General features: G+C 34.6%; 1 protein-coding gene across 1 annotated transcript in view; it reads right to left on the bottom strand.

The window, feature by feature from the left end:
- NAV3 (neuron navigator 3) overlaps positions 1 to 20,447 on the bottom strand; it is a 1,126,484-nt gene that overhangs the window by 921,941 nt on the left and 184,096 nt on the right. Inside the window, exon 2 of the mRNA XM_074226484.1 lies at positions 14,984 to 15,073. The gene's annotated coding sequence lies outside the window, so the exon portion shown is untranslated. The remainder of the gene's footprint in view (positions 1 to 14,983; positions 15,074 to 20,447) is intronic.

Genomic DNA, 20,447 nt, shown 5'->3' with positions numbered 1-20,447 from the left:
ATCACAAAAGGCTAATCTTTAAAAAAAAATCATGAAGTACAACATAAGCATTCGGATTTTTCTCCCCAAGCTTTAATCTCTCCAACTTCATTATGTTTCACATTTTTTCTGCTTCAGACCTCAGCCATGAATCTTGCCACCTATTCCAGTTTGATATTATCACTGCAAGTTCATTTAAAATCAACCTTGCACCTGCTTTCTGATTGTCTGCACCCATTTCCAAGTTGAAATCAATGAAACCTATTAGCATGTTCTCAGCTCTGCACTTTAATTTTGGGTAGTGATGTATTATTAATGTAATCATCCTAAGCCTGGTTCTGCATCAGAAGTAAAAATTGGAAAGGTTTAGGATGAGAAATTTTAGTAATAGCTGGCATATAATATTTTAATACTATAGAGTAAATAATTGAGCGCATATTTGATACAAAATTTTAATTGAACTCCATCAAACCAATGCATAAGGCCATCCAGTCACTAGAGAATGGAACTCTTTTAAGCACTCAGAAGGCAAAAGCACTACCTAAGCAACATCCATCACACTCATGGACTGTAACTAGGGTTCATTTAATGCTATGTTGGAAGATAATGGCATTCCCAACCAGACTCCCACTTTCTGCTTTGGTGGGCATTTTCTCTAAATAAAAAACATGCCCTTTCCTTGATGTCTGGAATATATACTGTTGTGCTGTCCATGTCTCTACCCTATAGTTGTGTATATAAGAGTGGTGACATGGTAACAAATTTGAAAAAAATGATGAAGTCATACAAATGGAAATTGGCAAAGGTCAGGAAAGAAAAAAATCTTAATATTGCAAAAATAGCAATTAAAAGTAAAAAGTTAAATGACTCCTTTCATATTCTTTTCAGCCTGAAAATTAATACTCATCAAAATGTTAAAGCTGTACAAGACTTTAGAAAGGACCAACCTTTTCATTTTGAAAAATGTTTAAAAAGTGAGGAAGAGTAAGTAAATTCTTCTAGGACTCATGGGTCGTAACCTTTTTTTTTGTATAATAGACTCCTTTGGCAATCTGGTATGGCCTATGAACTTCTCAGAAGAATGTTGTTGAATACAAAAATTAAAATATATATCATTGTGAAAGAAATCAATTGTGCTGAAATGCATTTATCAACATATTTACGGGGGAAAAAGCTTTACATACCCCAGGTTAAAACCCCTATATCTACGTCAACCAGCTAGCTATTGGCAGAGCCAAGGCCAAAAGAAACTTTCTCCAGAACCTCCCCTGAAGGCTAGCACATTTAGCAATGTCTCTTAATGGAGTGATTAATTGATTTAATGAAGATTAATATGAGAGCTTATCTTAGTAAAATTGAATGAACTTTCCATAGCTGCAAGGTAGTTGGGAGGATAAGTTGCAGATATTATATGGGAAAACAAAGAAAATGTTTTATGCCTGTTTTTATTTTTCTGAATATTCCCAGGTTCAAGTGAAAAATATGCTTGAGGACAGAGAGAGATATTCATTCAATTTGAGTCATACAGAGAGATATCCAATTTCTCCCTAACAGCATGTTAAAACAAAGGGACAGAACTTTGCTCCTTTAGAAGCCCTTGTGTTTTGCTAAAACAGCTTTTGAGACCCCAGGGTAAGGTTTATTCCAGGAAATTAGCTGAGCCTTTCTCCTATTTAAAATGGTAATTATTGAATGCCCTTTCCAATGCTAGGGAAACTGATGGAGACTCAACCTATGATTTCATTGGTACAGATGAGGAAACTTTTATTTATTTGGAGCATAACCCTCTCTGCAATTTATAGCTCTGCATCAAACAGAGGTGAACCTACAGGTTCCAAGGATGCCCCTAACACTCCCCAGTATGGCTAAATTAGATTAAAATGTAATCAGAAAATACTTTTTAAAATGAATAAAATTACAATAAAACATAGGGTTAATAAATGGTTTCCTAAGCAGAGACTGCAGAGATCCTCAAATAATGGTTAAGTGGTCCTGTCTCTATTTAAGTTAGATGCGTTGATCTGGAACATCAAGATGACTTGACCCACACAAAGTCAGCATGGGTAAGAAGAAGGCATTGATTTCAGCTCTGCATACAGTATATCCCAGAACAGGACTTATTATTTAATATTTTTATCTATTGGAAAAGGGAGGCATGGGAGGTCAGGAGGATAGAAATAAAATCTGAACTTGTGATTTTATCATTATAGGAATGGATGAAACAATCAATCTATAAAGAAAAACATTTATGTGCGAAGACCTCTGTTAAGTTCTGAGGTTAAAAATGGGGAAAAAGTCAACCAGTAACTTCTCTCAAGGATCTTATATTTTAAAGGGAAGGACAACATATGGAAGGTTTCATCTGCGAGTCAGATGGAAAAATCCCAAGATCCTTAAGTTGTAGTAGCAGAACAGATAGTAATGCTTCTTCTTTAATGTTGTTTCTACTGGTAAAAATCATATCAATGTCCAATGCTTTGGCAGTACCAAGCACTTGAGAGACAAGACATTTCTTTTCAGGATTTTCCATATGAATATATATTTCCATATAAGGAAAGTGGCTCCATAGGTTTTGCTTCCCAGATTAAGGGTGCCAGGCTAGAAAGGTTCCAAAGGCTCTTGGTTTCAGAGTCCCAAACTGTCTTTATCAAGGTCTGAGGGAAAATGGTGGCAATATTGGTGGTGATTGTGGCAATTCTTAACCCATATTTTATCTCTCTCAAGGTGCCTCCCACTGTTTTAGCTGGATTGGGCCACATGACCTTTGAATGGCTATAGGCTGTCATTTAGAGGGGATTCCTGGTTCATTCCCCACAAGGGTTGCTACTCTGGAATATAGTTTTGAGGGTTGGTAAGGAAAGAAGACTGATGAGCCAAGAGGTGTTGTTACCACTCAGAGGGCTCTTGATTTATCTGCCTGTTACAGATGTTGGTCAGCTTCTAGTGCTTGTAATAATGTGGAAGGTACAGTCCTACCCTTACAATATTTTTTTCCAATCATGGATGGCTATAGAAGGTGGGCTGGAATCAGTTATAGAGATTTGGGGGACATTGCTATTCCCATGGCTCTTGGACTGGGGGTCCTATGATGCCTGCACCAAGATCAGAGATGATATAGTGGTCAAGGTGATAGTAATGTGACTTGTGAGACACATACTACCTTCTGTCTCCCCATTAGAATGCACTGCTGCTTCAGCTAGGTTGTCTTGTCTCCCCTCTGATTAGAATTTGGTTGGCAATTGATGGGGATGCCTAACCCCTTCTCACTAAGTGCTGCTTTCCTAGATGACAATATAGACATATCTAAAGATGGATATATATATATGTATGTTATATATATAAATGTATATGTATATATATATAACTGTAAGATCAATGATAAATGATAGATGATAATTAAGTAGATTAGATAGACATAAGGGATTTGACTGAAATATTATTCTCTTCTCTTCACTGTACAATCAAACCAAAGTCTAGGTTTCAAAGGTAAGAGGATATATTAAAATGAGAAGTAGTTCTGAAGTCAAATTACCAGAGTTCAAATCTCACTCTGAAACTACCTATATGATCCTGAACGAGTCACTTAATACTTTTCACATGCACGCTCAGTCTCATCATCTATAAAATGAGAGAACTGGAACAAGGTGGTCTTTGAGATCCCTTAAACTCTCCTGTCTTTGATCCCAAGAAAGATTAAATTTTAGTCATTTCCCATATTATTTTTTTTCTTCTTCTAAGATAGTGATTCCTTAGAATTTTCTTCAGGACACATTGCATACTCCAACAGAGTCCCAAGAAATCATAAACACTTAGTATATATGGGTTAGCCTATTTCATTAACCAGTTTTCAAAGCACCAACATTTATACTTTGCATTGTTTCCAACTTTCCCCTTCCTCCTTCTAATTAATTTTAATCACCCTCCTGTCTCTATTCCAAGATAGGAGTCCTTCCTTAATATATCACTCATAGAAATATTCTATATTGACTCCATTTTTATTTTTAAAAAGTAACATGACTTAGCATAATACAATTTTGGGCTTCTCAGTATTCTACAGAGATCTCAGTTCAAGTGAGTGCTCCATTAAATTAACTTTAATGATATTACTACTGGCAAATTGACTTTATTCTTGAAGGACAGATATCATCATAAAAGAACTAAAGAATCTCTGTATTGCATTCGTGAGTCTTACCACTTATTTTCTAAAGCTTTGTAAGAAATCATCTCTGGAGATAAGGAAATTTGCTGCCCTCCCTTTTATGTGAAGAAAATAATAGGTGATGTTTATTTTCTATAAGCTACTAAACAGCTGAAAGGTGTTAAGTATCCCTGGAGGCTAGACTTTCTTCCTTTTAAAAATATGTATTAATTTATTTTTAACTTATGGACTAAAACAAGCATTTCTGATAAGCACAGTATAATAAAAAGATGAATGCATATGAAATTGCAAATATATAATATACAACTTGATACTCCTATATATATATATATATTTATCATGTAAATTTATTTTTCCTTCTTTTTTCTTTTCTCTCTCCCACCTACTCTAGAGAAAGCTATTAGCCACAAATAGACAGATATCTGTCTATAGATAGATAGATAGATAGAAAGATATAGATTTATTTGTAAAATTATTCATTATTTATGAATTATTTTCTAGATGAAGATGATATCTTCTTTATATGTCCTGTATAGTTAATTTCAGTATTAATAATAGTCAAACATGACTCATATGCTCAAAGTTATTCTTAAAGCATTATTACTGTTGCCATATACAATGTTCTCTCAATTGATGTATATCTATTTTGCTCTGCATTATTTCATGAAAATCTTTCCATGTTTTTCTAATATCGTTGAACTCATTTCTTTAGCATAGTAGTGTTCCTTCACAATCATATGTCTTCATCCATTGTGCAATGTGACCCAGGGCCTAGACTGAAGAGCAAAATTTCAATAGATTTATATGGTATAGAGAACATTCTAGACAAAATTAATTGCACCCTAGAGGAAGTGGAAGGGATTCCAGATATTAACTCAGGAGTACTATATCCTTTATAATTATGCATTTATTAAAAAAATAAATATGAAATCTGTTTTAGGGAATCATTCTCTTTATCTAATAACGCATAGGACCATGGCAAGGAGCAATGTGAGAAAAAGTTGTAAATATGGGTTCCATCATCATCCAAATACTGATGTTATAATATTTGAAATTATCATCCTCAGAAATAGCCATATGAAGGAGGTTGTACAGGTATTATCATATCTGAGGCTTAAGAGGTTAAAGTATCATGCTTACATTCATGGGAACAAAAGTGAGAGTCAGGAAAGGACCTTAGAATTATCTACTTCAATCTCCTCCATTCACAGATGAGAAGACTTGAGACCTAAAGAGTTTCAGTGCTTTATTACTCTGACACAAAAGTAGTGTCAGAGTGAATAATCTAGTCCAGGTCGCAGCACTCCTGGTTTGATGTCTCACTGTAATAACAGCCCCTACTTACACTGATACACTTTAGGGCAGCCAAGAAAACAGCAATATTTGGATGACTTTTTTAGTGTTCGTTTAATCTCGGTCACACCTGAACATAATCCTCTTTGTAGCATGCAGCCTTTCCCTAAAAACATTCAATGATTAGAGATCCCTGTTCTCCTGAGGCAGGTCATTTCATTAGAAGACAGGTCTAAATGTTAGAAACTCATTTTCATCTTTTGAAGCTAAAAGCCACTTCTTACCTTAATGGATATTATGGTAATACCTTACCATAATGGTAAGGTAACTGCATAGACTATTTCTACAAACCACTATATTATTTTCAGAAATGGTGTTCTATCAGTATGAAATATTACAGGTATTGTCAGATTGATGTATTTGCAAACTTAAAAAAGTGAGAGCCAGGAAAGGACCTTAGAAATTATCTACTTCAATTTCCTCCATTCACAGATGAGAAGACTTGAGAGGCCTAAAGAGGTTCAGTGCCTTATTACTCTGACACAAAAGTAGTGTCAGAGTGAATAATCTAGTCCTTTCATTAGATTGAGATGTTGGTTTCCTAAACTACTTTTTTTCTTCTCTATTTTTTTTGTTATAACCAATTTTCCAGATATATTGGAGATATATAAGTAATCAATACAAATATGAAATATGAAATTCCTTTTCTTATAAGTTATGGTTAATGATATGGACTAAGAATTTTTAATGATTAGAAACCATAATAAAGAATGTTTGGAATAACTAACTGAAAACGAAATGCAAAGAAAAACAACCTTGAGCTTTCATCTCATATCCAGAAAATTGGAAAATATAACAAAAAGATAGAAATGGTCAAAATTAGAGGGACTGTGAAAAGACAAACATATTAATGCATTATTGGTGTAACTGTAAATTAGTACAATCATGACAGAAATCCATTTAGAATTAAGCAAATAAAGTGGCTAAAATGTTCATATCTTTGACTTAGGGATTTCACCACTAACATGTATCTCAAAGAGATCATTGATCAAAAAAGTCCCATGTGCTCCAAAATATTAATAGCAGCACTTTTAGTTTTAGCAAAGAACCAGAAGCAAAATAGATGTACCTTAATTGGGAAATGACTAAGCAAATTGTTCCACCTTAATATAATGGAATGTTACTGTACTGTAATGAAATGTCAATTATAATGAATGTAGAAAGTATGAGAAGACTCACATAAACTGATGAAAAGTGATAGAATATAAAAAAGTAATGAAAAAGATAACCATGAAAAAATTAAAAATGGGGGCAGCTAGGTGGCACAGTGGATAGGGCACTGGCCCTGGAGTCAGGAGTGCCTGGGTTCAAATCTGGCCTCAGACACTTAGTAATTACCTAGCTGTGTGGCCTTGGGCAAGACACTTAACCCTATTTACCTTGCAAAAACCTAAAAAATTAAAATAAAATAAAAATGAATGCTTTTGTTGTCATTGATGCTGTTGCTCAATTGTGTCAGACTCTATGAACCCATTTGGGATTTTCTTTGGACAGATACTTAAATGGTTTGCTATTTTCTTCTTCAGCTCATTTTATAGATGAGAAATTGAGGCAAAAGGGGTTGTTTCTTGGCCAGTGTCACATATAGCTATTAAGTGTCTGAAGTTGGATTTGAACTTTTAAAAAATAAACAACCCTGCCTCCAGGCTAGGCAGTCTATCCAACCTGTCACCCAAACGCCCATTAAACAATTTAATACTACAAAATTATAATCACCAGGTTTGGACTCAAAGAACAGAAGATACCTCCCTTATACACCTAGTACAGATGGAGGTTCCATAACTGTGACTGCAAATCATGGCAGATTTTTAAGCTGTATTTATCAGTTGTAATTTTTTTCTCTTCTTTTTTCTTTCTTTTGTTTAATGATTCTTTGTAATAAGGAATGGCTCACTGATTTAGCAGCAAGTAAATCCTTGGATTACGATTCTTTGAGAAATTCCCTAAAGGAATTGGAGCCATCACATTGCAATAGAAAAGTCTTCTGCTATTTCTCTCCCGCTAATTAAGCAGATCCTGCTTTGTGGCTCTCTGATGACTAGCTACCATGACAGTCAAACTGTCAGTACTGAAGGGATGTTTCTTCTGTAGACAGAGCCAGGCGGGCATCAGGATGCCCAAGTAGAGTCCATGAGGTGAGTAATAAAGGGATCTGTCCAGGGTGGAAATGGGGAACAAAACAAAAGAAACATTTGAAAGGAGACACTAAAGTACCATTTCAATCAATGAAGTGTGGCAGCAGACCATTGGGAAATGGTGTCCATCAGAGCAGTCCAATGTTTAGCAATCAGAGAAGGAGTGATTACTTCTTTTAAGGCTTTTAGTGTTCATCAGATAGAGAGAAACTGAAGGATAGAGTAACTATAGTATGCCAAATCCCATCCTGGCCTCTATGCCTACAGAAAAGTCTGCCTTGACTTAAATCGGTAGCTTTGCAAAAAAAAAAAAAAAAACACACACATACTGGGGAGGAGGGAGGGAGGGAGAGAGAGCAAATGCCACCATTATTATAATCTGCTCCACAAACATGAAAAATCAGTGAGTTAAACAGAATTACAATAGTAGACTATTGCATCAGATTCACCCTCTTCTAGCCTTTCTTCCTTCAGATATACATTGTCAAGGCTTTCCAGTTTATACTTTACCTTACTGTAGTTGTTACTGTTCAACCACTTGGTCTTTTAGCTTTTAGCATGTTTCAGCTCATTAGCACAGACTTCCAGAAATTCCCCCAAGAATAATTAGCTGAGATAGGAGCCTTAACGATCATATATACATTTTTAATTTGACATTCAGTGAACAGCAAAATTATGATAGCCCCACTCATTGAGACATACAATAAGTATGTAAGCCAATTCAAGAAAAAGAAAAATCAAAGTCCTGGAAATAGGTAAATTATAGTATTCATGCTTCAGTTCAGTGTTTCTAGCAAATTAAAATAAATTCCAATATGAGGAGCTTTGTAAAGAGAAACTGGAAATATGGTTGTTAAAGTATTAAGTAAAGTGCACCAATTACAGAAACCAGTAAGTAATGCAACTGATGAATATTTTTACACTATTGTCTGTTATTTTGCAAACTATTTCAAAAGTTAAGGTAATATATTATTTATATATATATAAATAATATATTATTTTTCTCCCAAATAATTTGGGCCTCAATGTGAACATTATCACTTCTTGTCTTTTTTCTATCTATTCTTTGTAGAATTGGAATCAACATTTTGGTGCAATGAACAGATTCAGAGTCTGAGGTTTCAGATGTGCAATTAATTTATAGAGGATTTTATACATCACTCTGCTTTACTGGGACTCAGTGTGTTTACCTGTAATTTGAAAGCATTGATAATCTTTAAGGTCCCTTTCAAAATTAAATTGCTTTGAGGACCCCTCTATCCAGTCTAGGTAAACCATGCCTTTCATCCCTTCCCAACTATCTGCACATCAATGTAATTATAAGACTTTCCCAAAGAAACCATTTTCCCCATGAGGAATGTGTGTGTTTCTACACTACTCTCTTTTCCCTCTGCAAGAAAAATCATGTGATACTTCTATGTGATCAACTAAATAACATAATGGAGGCAGGATTGCCCTTGCAACAGGAAGATCTGAATTCAAATTCTATCTTTTACACTTTACTAGCTGTATGACCTTAAGCAAGACCTTTATTAGCTTCATTTTCCTAATCTGTAAAAAAGAAAACAATAATAGAAGCTATTTCAAGAAGATATTGTAAGAATCAGAAGATCACATATGAAATGCATTTTGTTACCTTTCAACATTAAGCAAATATTAGCTAATATAATTAAGATCAAGAAAAAAATCAAAAAGAGTTTGAAATACAGTCTGTTTTCCTTGAAGTGAATTGCCATCACACCCATATACTTTGTTCTTCCTAGATTTTCTATTAATAATTAAATCAAGGCCTTACATTTGAGACAAGTTTAAGAACAAAATAAGATATAACAAACCCCACTCCTTCACAGCATCCCATAATTCTGATGAGAAAACAGTAATCAATGGTGTGAATTTATTAAGAATCTACCATATAGGAGACACTTTGCTGAGACTGCAAAGACAAAAATCAGATCATTTCTTCTCTAAATATGTTTAAATTTTATTGAAGGAGACAACTTGTGTTTCCTCATGTATGTATATTTATATGCATGTACATGTATATTGTGTGTATGTAGGTATAGTATTGTGTGCACATATGTTTATAACATGTTTATGAAAATATGAAATAATTTGTGTCTGTGGGCATCTCTAGTTGAAGGAAAAGGCAAAAGTCAGGTAAGACCTAATGTGTTAGATTAAGGAATCTAGGGATTTGAAGAAATAGTAGAGATGAGGATCATGTGTTGATATCTCAAAGATGACTTTAAACGAAAGTCAATAAAAAAGAAATAGGTTTAACTTTGAAAATCTGAAGGCACCTAATAAACAGACTATGGCTGTAGTGAATGTCTGGAAGTCTTGGATTTAACCAAGAATCAGAAAAAAACTTTCATAAGATTTAATTATCATATACTTCTGATTAAATGATATTTGTGTTTCAAATTTTTTGATATAAAAATATGGTTTTCCATGATGATCATGGAAATATAGGTGGACTTCTCACCTCATTACAGTAACTGTATACTTTTATACAAAGCTGATTACATTGCCTCCTTTAGCTGCTAGAGTAGTTTTGAAACAATATGATTCTGACACAGAGATTATCGTATTAGGAAAAAACAGAGTTTTCCATATGATAGGCTTCATTTTCTTTTCTTTTAAAAATCTAAATATAGAGCTTTCATGACAAAGCACAGTTAAATGTGAGGAGTGTGTTTGAATGTGTGTGTGTATGTGCATGTGTGTTTATATGTGTATGTGTGTGTTTTTTGGCTGAGTCTTCCAAAATTCCATTCATTAAATGCCTACTGTGTACATGGCATAGATGTTCTTGGCTCAAACCCTACAGCCTCCTCCCAGCTCCACATATTCTCCATCCTCAGCAGATGTCTCCAGTTCCTATTTAACTGAGAATACTGAGGCCATCTGTTACAAGCTCACTCATCTATCCTGCTTCTTACCTCAAAACCTCTTCACTGCCTTTGATGCCTTGGTTCATCTTTTCTTTGATCTAGTCCTAAGGGATGAGGTGACTGTGACTATTGTTCAATTGTTTCAAGATTTTATAGTGATTTGCCCTTTCCTTCAACAGCTCTTTTACAGATGAGGAAACTGAGGCAAATAGGGTGAAGTGACTTGCCAAAGATCACACCAACCCAACTGTCCAATCTTCATTCTCTGTATATCAGCCCCTTCCCCATTACCTACAGATGTGGTCAGGTCTTCACCACGTTCAAAAAATAAAAATAAAACAATTCTTCAATTTATATACTCAAGTTTTGATCCCATCTTTTCCCTTTCATTGTTAAATTCCTAAAATGAGTATTCTAGACTCACTGCCTTCACTTTCTCTTTAATGATTCCAATTTTTCGAACCTATCCTCTGATAACTCTCCCAATGAGCTAATTCCCTCTTCTAAACATTGATACCTCCTCTGTGACTTATAGCTTAGGGTCACACATTTAAATTGTGTCAGATTACAACTTGAACATAGATCTTTTATTGACTATATCACACAGCCTCACTCCTTTACTCATTTTGCACTTTGACTTCCAACCCAACTACTAATTAAAACTTCAGTAATGACTTCGAATTGCCAAGGTCAGTGGTCTTTTCTCAGATTTCATAGTCCTTGTCTGGTGCAGCATTTGATACTGTTGACTTTCAGCTATTCTCTCCTCTAGAAAAATCACTCTTCCCTTGGTTTCTGTTATGATGTTTTCTCTAGTTCTCGTCCTACCTCTCTCGTTGGATACTTCTCAAGATCTTTATCTCTCTCAACATTTTGAATATAGGTAGTCTCCAGACTCTGTTCTAGCCTTTTTATTATAAAAGTGCAGATCTTCTGGTCGAGGACCTAACCCTAGCATATCCTTTTTAACTCATGATTTTCTTTCACTCATAAATTTTCTTATGTCATTAGAATATCTGAAACCATTTTCCCAAAGGTATTATCTCTAATATGAGAAAATGTTTCATCTTGGCAAGAAGAGTTTAAGAAGGGTCATGATTTACTCATCCAAAGAATAATAATACAAGACTTTTCAATATTATATGAAGTAAAATTTAAGTGATTTCAAATGATTCCAACTATATAATCAATAATTTATTATGAAGTCCAAGTTCAATCAATGAATAACTGTTAAAAAATGTTGAAATCTTGCCTCTGACACTTAAAAATTGTGAGATAATTGACCATTCTGAGTCTCATTTCCACATCTGTACAATAGAATTGATAATGCTACCTACTTTCCAGGAATGTTATGAGAATAAGAGATAATGTATGTAAAGTCTCTTGTAAACCCTAAAGATGTTAATAGCTGTTATTGCCACTATTATCATCATCATCATCACCACCATTGCTACCACCTTTGTGATTGCTATACTTCTTCAACAGGTATCTCATTTTTTGTAGGTTGTATGATAACAGTTGGACAGTTAAGTGGTAGAATAGGTAGAGTTTCAGTCCTGAAGTCATCTTTCTAAATTCAAATATGGCCTGACACTTAACCCTATTTGCCTCAGTTTCCTTATCAGCAAAATGAGCTGAAGACAGTGATGACAAATTACTTCAGTGTCTTTACCAAGAAAAGGGTTCACCAGGAATCAGACACAATAGCAGACAACTGAACAACAGGAAAACTGTGATTACAGATATTCAGATGATTCAAAAAATGCATTTCCATCCCCAATCTCTTACCTGAGATCTTATAACACTTCCTTACTTATAACACTTTTAACTTATAACACTTATAACATTTCCTCTTTAATTTTTCAGTCATAAGCAACTAGTAACCCTATCCCAAAATACTGAAGTCAGTTTTCATTCTTTCCTCTTATTTACATGTGCCACATCAAATCAGTTGAACAGTGCAATAGAGTGGATGAAAAGGAGAGATCAGAACAGAAAGACCTGAGTTTGAATCCTGCTTCAATTACATAGTACTGTTACACAGGATAATTACAGAATATCTGAACCTCAGTATCTTAGTCTACCAAATGAGGAGGTTAAATTAGATGAACTTTTAAAGGTTATTCCGAGACTAGATCTAGGATCCCTTAATCATATGATTCTATCTCCACAATCTTTCATATCCATTCATTTCTTCCAAATCACTTCACTTACAATTGGTCATCCAATTTCAGGCTGTCTTCGCTATTTCCCAATTCATCTCCTTCACTTTGTAGTTTCATAGTGAGCCCTAGAGTCTTCACTGCTGCTAAGGAGCACATAGACCTATACAAGGCAAGATGCGTCCCCTTTTTAATACAACCTTGAGTTTAATCTTTTAATGAATTTGGGATTCCATTGATTTCTATCTTCTACCCAAAGGCATAAGCTGCTGCCCATTTTTTTTTGCCCTTTCATCCTGCCCAAACCTTGTCCTTCTCTTCAACAAGAAACACTTCAAGCATATTGGGTCCTTTTTCTCCATTTCTTCATAGAGAAAGCTTCCAATGGAATATGCACAATATCTTTTTTTCTCATTCCTCATTTTTTTGCTCATTCCCTTGTCCCAAAATGCATCTCCATGCACAGTTACCTGCCTTATTCTTCTTGAAGTAATATGTTATAGTTTACTCATGCCTTCCTGGTGTACCTCTATTGACCTTTGGGTAACTCATGACTATAATTCTTCACAGTTTACTGATATATATGACAACATAGGCACATCTCTGTCTGACATCTACAATACAAACACAAACCATTGCGCCTTTCAGATAGCTAAAAGTCTTTTCAATCTGATTGTAACCTATATTTCCAGTCCATTTTGCTTCCTCATATAATCTATAATGTAGCTAAACTGGCCTTCAAACACAATATCCCATACTTTTGTCTTTTGTAAATGCTGGCTGTCCCTCATACCTTTCATACTCTGTTTCCTCTATTCTCTCTTCAAACTTAAATGAAGAACCACTTCCTAAAAAGGGCCTTTTGTGATTACCCTTATTCTTATCTCACACCATCATGACAGCTCATTTATTTAATATATATCTGAAATGTGCTAGTCTGGTTTAGTGGATAGAGAAATGGTGTTGGAGCCAGGAAGACCTGGAATTCAGTTCCTTCTATTGACTTTCAGTCCTCTTCCAACTCTCTCACATTATAAATTGCAAAGAATATTCCCCACCTGTATTGCTGAAGGAGTTCCTTCATCCAAGCTTTCCATGGACCCATTAAGTCACAGATTCTGCTCCTATCACTGTGAATATATTCAATTAAGTACATTTTGTTTGTCCCCAATTGAAAGTAAGCTCTATGGGGACACAGCTTATAATAGTCATTTTTTAAATCCTTAATAAATGACAGAATGAATTGTGTGACTCAAAGGCCATCCTTAACACCACTGCCAAAAATAACCTGCCTAATGCATGACCATATCATTACCCTATTCAAAAAACTTTAGTAACTTCAAACTGTTGAGAAATTAAAAGACATACACATTTATCTAGTATTCAAGACACTTTATCTTTCCAGTTTTATTTACCTTTCTCACACTCTATATATCAGCCAAACTGGATTACTAGGGATTCCCCAAGCTCCTCATATTTACTAAACCTTTCTGTGGATTTGCCATGTAGTCTCAATAGAATTTAAGATCCTTATGAATAGGAAGATCATTTTTTTATATTGAAAATCTTTGTATCCTCAGGATCTTTAAAAAGATTAATAATTGCACATAAAATAGTTAATAGACATCTTTTGAAAGTTGGTATGATGAAAATAGATACTGATAAAAATAATTCATGTACCTTAATACCCAACTGGACATGGAAAAGGGGAGAAGGAAGAATAGGGGAGAAATTCTAGAATACTTCATTTCTCAGGTGATTATATCTGTCATATTATAATCAAAGCTTCAAATTTCATACACTTCTTGGAAACTCCAATCAATCATCAAAAATATATTCAGTGTCTAATGTATGCCCCTTTTACTTGCTGAGATACAAAGAAAAAAAGCAATTAAATAGCCCCTTTCCTCAAGGAGCTTACATTCTTTCCAAAGGTTTAAAGATCCCCATTCCAAAATAGTTAAAAAATCTTACAATTAATTTTTTTATCCTACTCTTTTCAATGTCACCTCAGGCAAAAAAATAAAAATAAATAATACATTAAACATTAAAATACACATATAACCACTGATTGTGGAACACTGAATCAAATTAACCAAACTCTGCTAAGATTCTACTTAACAAATTCTTTAATTTTTCATTATTTTTCAAGTGTTCCTTAGAAAAAATTATTCAATGGTTAACTTTCCTGGCATATGAATCAGAGCATGTTGGATATAAATTCTTCATTTTTAATGACTGAGGTTGCTATATGAATTCAAAGTTATCATTCCAAATGTTAAAAGCAAGACAATACAGTACCTTAGATGTAGAAAAGCGTTGGCCAGAGATAAGGAGTCTTTTTAAAGGGTCATAAGTGTCTCCAAGGAATTCCCATAAGGTTTTGAAGCACTATAATGAAAATTAAAATTTTAAATAAATAAGATAACCATTTGCCCCTTATAAATGTAGAAATGTTCTTTCCCCTTCCCCACCATGAAAATGTCACTTTTGCATCTCATATTTTTAAAAAAATTGCCCTAAAGTCAATGCAATTTAATAACTTTCTTGCATCTGCTTATTGTTAGCTTAAGGCTTGCTTCCAACACCACCACCCTTCATTTTCAATTGTTCTTTCATGAGAGTATTTATCATCTGTGATTACAGACATGTTTTGTTTTAAATCATGTATAAAAATGTTGATTCACAACAGTGCTCTCTCATTGCATGAGATCCACTTTAAACAATTAGACTCTATGTGTATGTGTGTATGTATGTGAAACCATAAATTTTTAATAAGTCCTTACTATTTACTAGTCCTAATTACTGAAGATACAAAGAAAAATTAAAGATTGTCCTTATCCTCAAGGACCTCCCCTTATAATGGGGAAGACAAATTTTTATACACACACATATTATAGAGAATAAATATGAAACAATCAATAGAATGATAGCACTTGAATAAGGGGGAATTGGGAAAGGCTTCCTGTAGAACCTTCAGTCCGCACATCATATTAGTCTGGCATTGCCAAGACAACCATAGATGCAACTCTAAATTCAATAAATTTAGGTGCTTTTTAGGGGTGAATTCATTAAATGTTTAATCAAAAATATCCCACAAATGTTGTTATAATTATCCAAATAACCCTTGGTAGAAAAAAATGACCATTGGTAGGATGTGAGATTTTTAGCTTAGACTTGAAAGAAGTTGGGGCAGTTGGGAGGAATATATACATAATATGGGTTCACTGTTTTACCCAGAGGCAGTTAGGTGGTTAAGTAGAAAAAATACTGAGTTTTGAATTGGGAATACTCATTTTCATGAGTTTGAATCTAGCCTCAAGCATTTACTAGCTGTGTGACCTTGGGCAAGTCACTTTACTTTGTTCGCCTCAGTTTCCTTATCTATAAAATGCTCTTGAGAAGGAAATGACACTCCAGTATCTTTGCCAAGAAAATCCCAAGTAGAGTCATAAAGTCAGCATGTCTGAAAATGATTCAATGATTTTTTTTTTATAAAAAGTAGTAAATCCAAGGAACTGATGGTTTAAAATGGTTGGGTTCTGGGTTTCCTCTGTTAGGCAGGTAAAATCCTCTGGCTTCAATGTAACAATTTCCCAAATTATGATATATTGCTTCCTTTCATAGAATCTATGATCCAGACAAGCTGAACTTCTGGTTCTTCATTCACACATTCCAATTCCCATCATGGTGCCTTGGCACAAGTGATTCTCTTTCCCTTAAATGTTCTCTGTCCTTACTTCCACCTCTAGAAAAAATCGCTGCCTTTTTTTTCAATGCTTAGCTCAAATGCAACCTCCTAAATTAGATATTTCTTGATTCTCCAGCTACTAATACAACGTCCTTGTACATATCAAGCATACCTGTAGGCTTTTGCATTGTGTCTCTTAATAGAACTTATCTTTTTTCTTTTTTCTTTTTTTGGATTTTTCAAGGCAATGGGGTTAAGTGACCCCAAGGCCACCGGCTAGGTAATTATTAATTGTCTGAGGTCAGATTTGAACCCAGGTACTCCTGACTCCAGGGACGGTGCTCTATCCACTGTGCCACCTAGCCACCCTAAATAGAGCTTAAGGGAAGGAAATTCATTTATTTCCCTTATGTCCTTGGCACTTAGTTTATTGCTCTTGTACATAGTAGATACTTACTAAATGCTGATGTTCTATCAATTCCTATAGCCTACTCCTTGAGCTATCACTCTTAAATACATTTCTTTTTGGAGGGCACTTTTAGAATTGGGGTCTTATGAAGTGCGTTGAAAATTAAGGATCACAGAATCATGGAATTTGAGGTTAAGAAGGATATTAAATAATTGTCTACCCCAACTCATACATGAAAGGAATGTACAACCAGTGACCATTCAGGCTCTGCTAGAAGACCTTCCAAGAGGAATAATAAGCCACCTCCTAGAGAAGTCATTCTACTATTTGGACAAACTCTAATTGATAGGATGTTTTCATTTCTGATTTTCTCTCCAATATCTAGAATGAATTTACTTCTTTGATACTTCAACCATTTCTCTGTTTCTCCCCATTAGAGTCAAAAAAGAGCAAATCAATCCCTTCTCCACAGGAAAGTTTTTTCAGGAAGGTAGAAGAAACCATCATGCCCTTCACATTTCCTCAATCCTGATTTTTTTTCATGTCCAGGACCTTTAAACAGATCTGTATATCATGAACCAGAAGCCTTTACAATATCCAGCCTCCTTCTTCTGGACATTCTTCAGCTTATCACAACTATTTTTCAACTGTGGCAACCAGAAGTGAACAATGTAATCCAGGTGAGACCAGAGAAGGACAGAACAGAGGTGTCTTTAAACTACATATACCTGGATGTCATGCCCAATGCCTGGTCTTTCCATATATATGTATATATATATATACATGTATATGTATATATAATTCTTTTCTTCAATATTTTCCCCAGTTACATGCAAAATTTAGTTCCAAATTCTCTCTTTTCTTTCTATTCCATCCACCTCATTGAGAAAAATTTGATATAGGCTAATACATGTTCAGTCATTATGCCTTCCTCTTAATGAAGTCTAAGATTACATGATCTTTTATCACATTTTTGCTTTATATTGACCATGGAGTCTACAAAACCACTTAGTTCTTTTTCAGAACAACTGCTTTTTATCCATTCTTCCCTTATCCTATAACTGTGAAGTTGATTTTTTATACATGAGTATAAAATGTTATGTTTCACTACTTAACTTTTATTTACTTTAGTTTCTTCAACTGTGTAATGAATTAATAACATCATATAGCTTCCAGATTTATTGTAAATCAAATTAAATAGCATAGTACCTGATACATACTAGACACTATATAAGTCATAGCTAACATCATCATCATCGTCATCAACACCATCATTCAATTTTAATGAATCTTATTAGATTCATCTTATTAAATTTAGCCCAGTGTCCTAGTCTGCCATCTACTGTGTTAGCTATCCTTCTTAGTTTTTAACCATTTGCAAATTTGATGAGCAAAAGAGATTTATCCAAACTAAGACAAAAAAGATTTCCTATAATAAAACTCAATTTTTCCAATTTCTGTGCAATTGAGCACTTTGTAGAAACTTTCTATGGGGAAAGTTTCAAAGGGATTAAAAACCTGTGTTGAATCTAAGAATTTCCAAATAGCCTTTTGATGAAAGTTAGGAGCTGTTTCCCAAAGTTTATGGCCAATTACTTCTTGTTAAAAATTGATTCCTCAAACATTTACAAAATGCCCATCAATTCTACCCAAAGTTATAAAGAACTCACCAGTGACAACTTGAAGGAACACTTTTCTTTGACACATCTTTGTTTTACCTATCCAGGAATGTTATACCAAGGTCTCATAGTAATTTTTTTATAAGTATTATGTGAATCATGACAGGATCACCTTTCTCAAACCCAATAAGCAATAGAAAGCTTCAGAGCTTCAAGCAAAGTCCTCAAAGTTCAAAGCTAATTTACAATTAGAAGATCAAGTTCAGGACATATGCTTGAGAAAAGGCAGAGATTCAGATCAGAAAGAACAAGAATCATTGTTTCTAAGGAATTTGACCCAAAAATGATTGATTTGAGTAAGGAAGCACTGGGCTGAACACCCTTTTATTGCTTTGCATTTTTGAACCTCAATTTTCTTAGCTGTAAAATAGAGATAATAATATTGACTACAGAATTTTTTGAAGAAGTGAAGAAATGCAAGCCAAGTACCTTTTAATAGTCTTGAGTTATATAAATGTGAGCTGGAATTTATTCTCCTTTTGTTTAGTCTTTAAGTCATTTCAGTTTTATCCTACACTCTTTGCAATTCCATTTAGGGTTTTCTCGGCAAAGATACTGGACTGAATTACCATTTCCTATCCAACTAATTATTTAGTTGAGGAAAATGAGGCAAATAAGGTTAAGTGACTTGACCAGGGACACATAGCTAGTAAGAGTCTGAAGTTAGATTTGAACTCGGGAAGATGAGTCTTTCTGACTGCAGTCCCAATACTATCCACTGTACCACCTAGTTATGTTTATTCTACAAATACTTACACAAGTTCTAGTTATCTCCCTTGTTAGAGGGTAAACTCCTTCCAAATCGGCCATGTTTCATTGACTGCATTTTTATTCTCACTACCTAATAAAGTACCTAGCACAGAGTAGGAACTTTATAAACACTTATTTGGGTGATAATCTGGAACCAAACCATGAAGAGTTTTCTATGCCTACATAAGGAATATACAGTTATTCTAGATTCAGTAAGGAAGCACTAGAGTTTCTTGAATGAGGGTGAGAGATGGAATGGCCTACTTTCTGTTTTAGAAAAGATTTTTGTTTTGGGGCTATAGATAAAAAAGTTTGGAATGGGAAAAGAAGGGGAGCTGGAAATTTACTTAGGGCATCGTTACAAGGAGTTTCCAAGTCATATGATAATGGCATGGACTATGGCTATGAGTACAGAGAAGCTCTGCCAGATATGCTCTCTGGGTAAAAAAAACAACAAAAACAGCAACAGAACTATGTTTACCATTAGTTAGTAACAATCTCTTAATAGGGGAAAAGATGTAGACGTGATGAAAAGGATCTAGATATTGCAAAGATTTCTTAGAAGGGTAGGCAACTTGGTACAGAGAAAAAAAACATTTGCCTGAATTCAGGGGACCTGAATGCAGGTCTTGCCTTTGAGATGTTCTGCTAGTATGACCCTGACCAAGTCCCTTTATTTCCCTGATCCCTATTTCCTTATATGTAAAACAAAAGGATTGGACTTGGTGAGCCCTGGAATGACTTCCAGTCCTAAGTCAATGATCCATTCAGACTATTCGAGAAAGGTCCCTGACTCTCACATGAGAGCAAATTGGCCACTGGTGCCAAATAGAGAAATAGAGTGCACCATTATCCCTTTGTTTGTCTCTCTTCACCATGGAAGTTTATTTGTTCTGTTTGCTTCATTTAGAAGACAATAAAACCAGACAGTCTTTGAGCAAACATAAAATATAAAACTACAGGGCATCCGTTGGGAAGGGGCAGACAAAATCAAAGAAAAACAAGACTGCTACTCTATTTGAACCATTGGTTTCTTCTTGAAAGTCAGAGAAGGCTAACGACAGACCATATGCCTCTGACTAGGTCTCTCACATGTGAAACTCCATGCTGAGAAATAATTCCCACCCCAGAGGCAATCTTAGTTAAAGCTTGTAGGTAGAACAGTTGTTTAATGTGGTCACTGAGCATGGTTGAATTAAAGAACCCCTAGAAGCTAAGGACAGAAAAGGAATAAGG

Source organism: Macrotis lagotis, chromosome 2, assembly GCF_037893015.1.
Source record: "Macrotis lagotis isolate mMagLag1 chromosome 2, bilby.v1.9.chrom.fasta, whole genome shotgun sequence".
Taxonomy (NCBI): Eukaryota; Metazoa; Chordata; class Mammalia; order Peramelemorphia; family Peramelidae; genus Macrotis; species Macrotis lagotis.
This window is presented reverse-complemented; position numbering and strand designations above follow the sequence as displayed.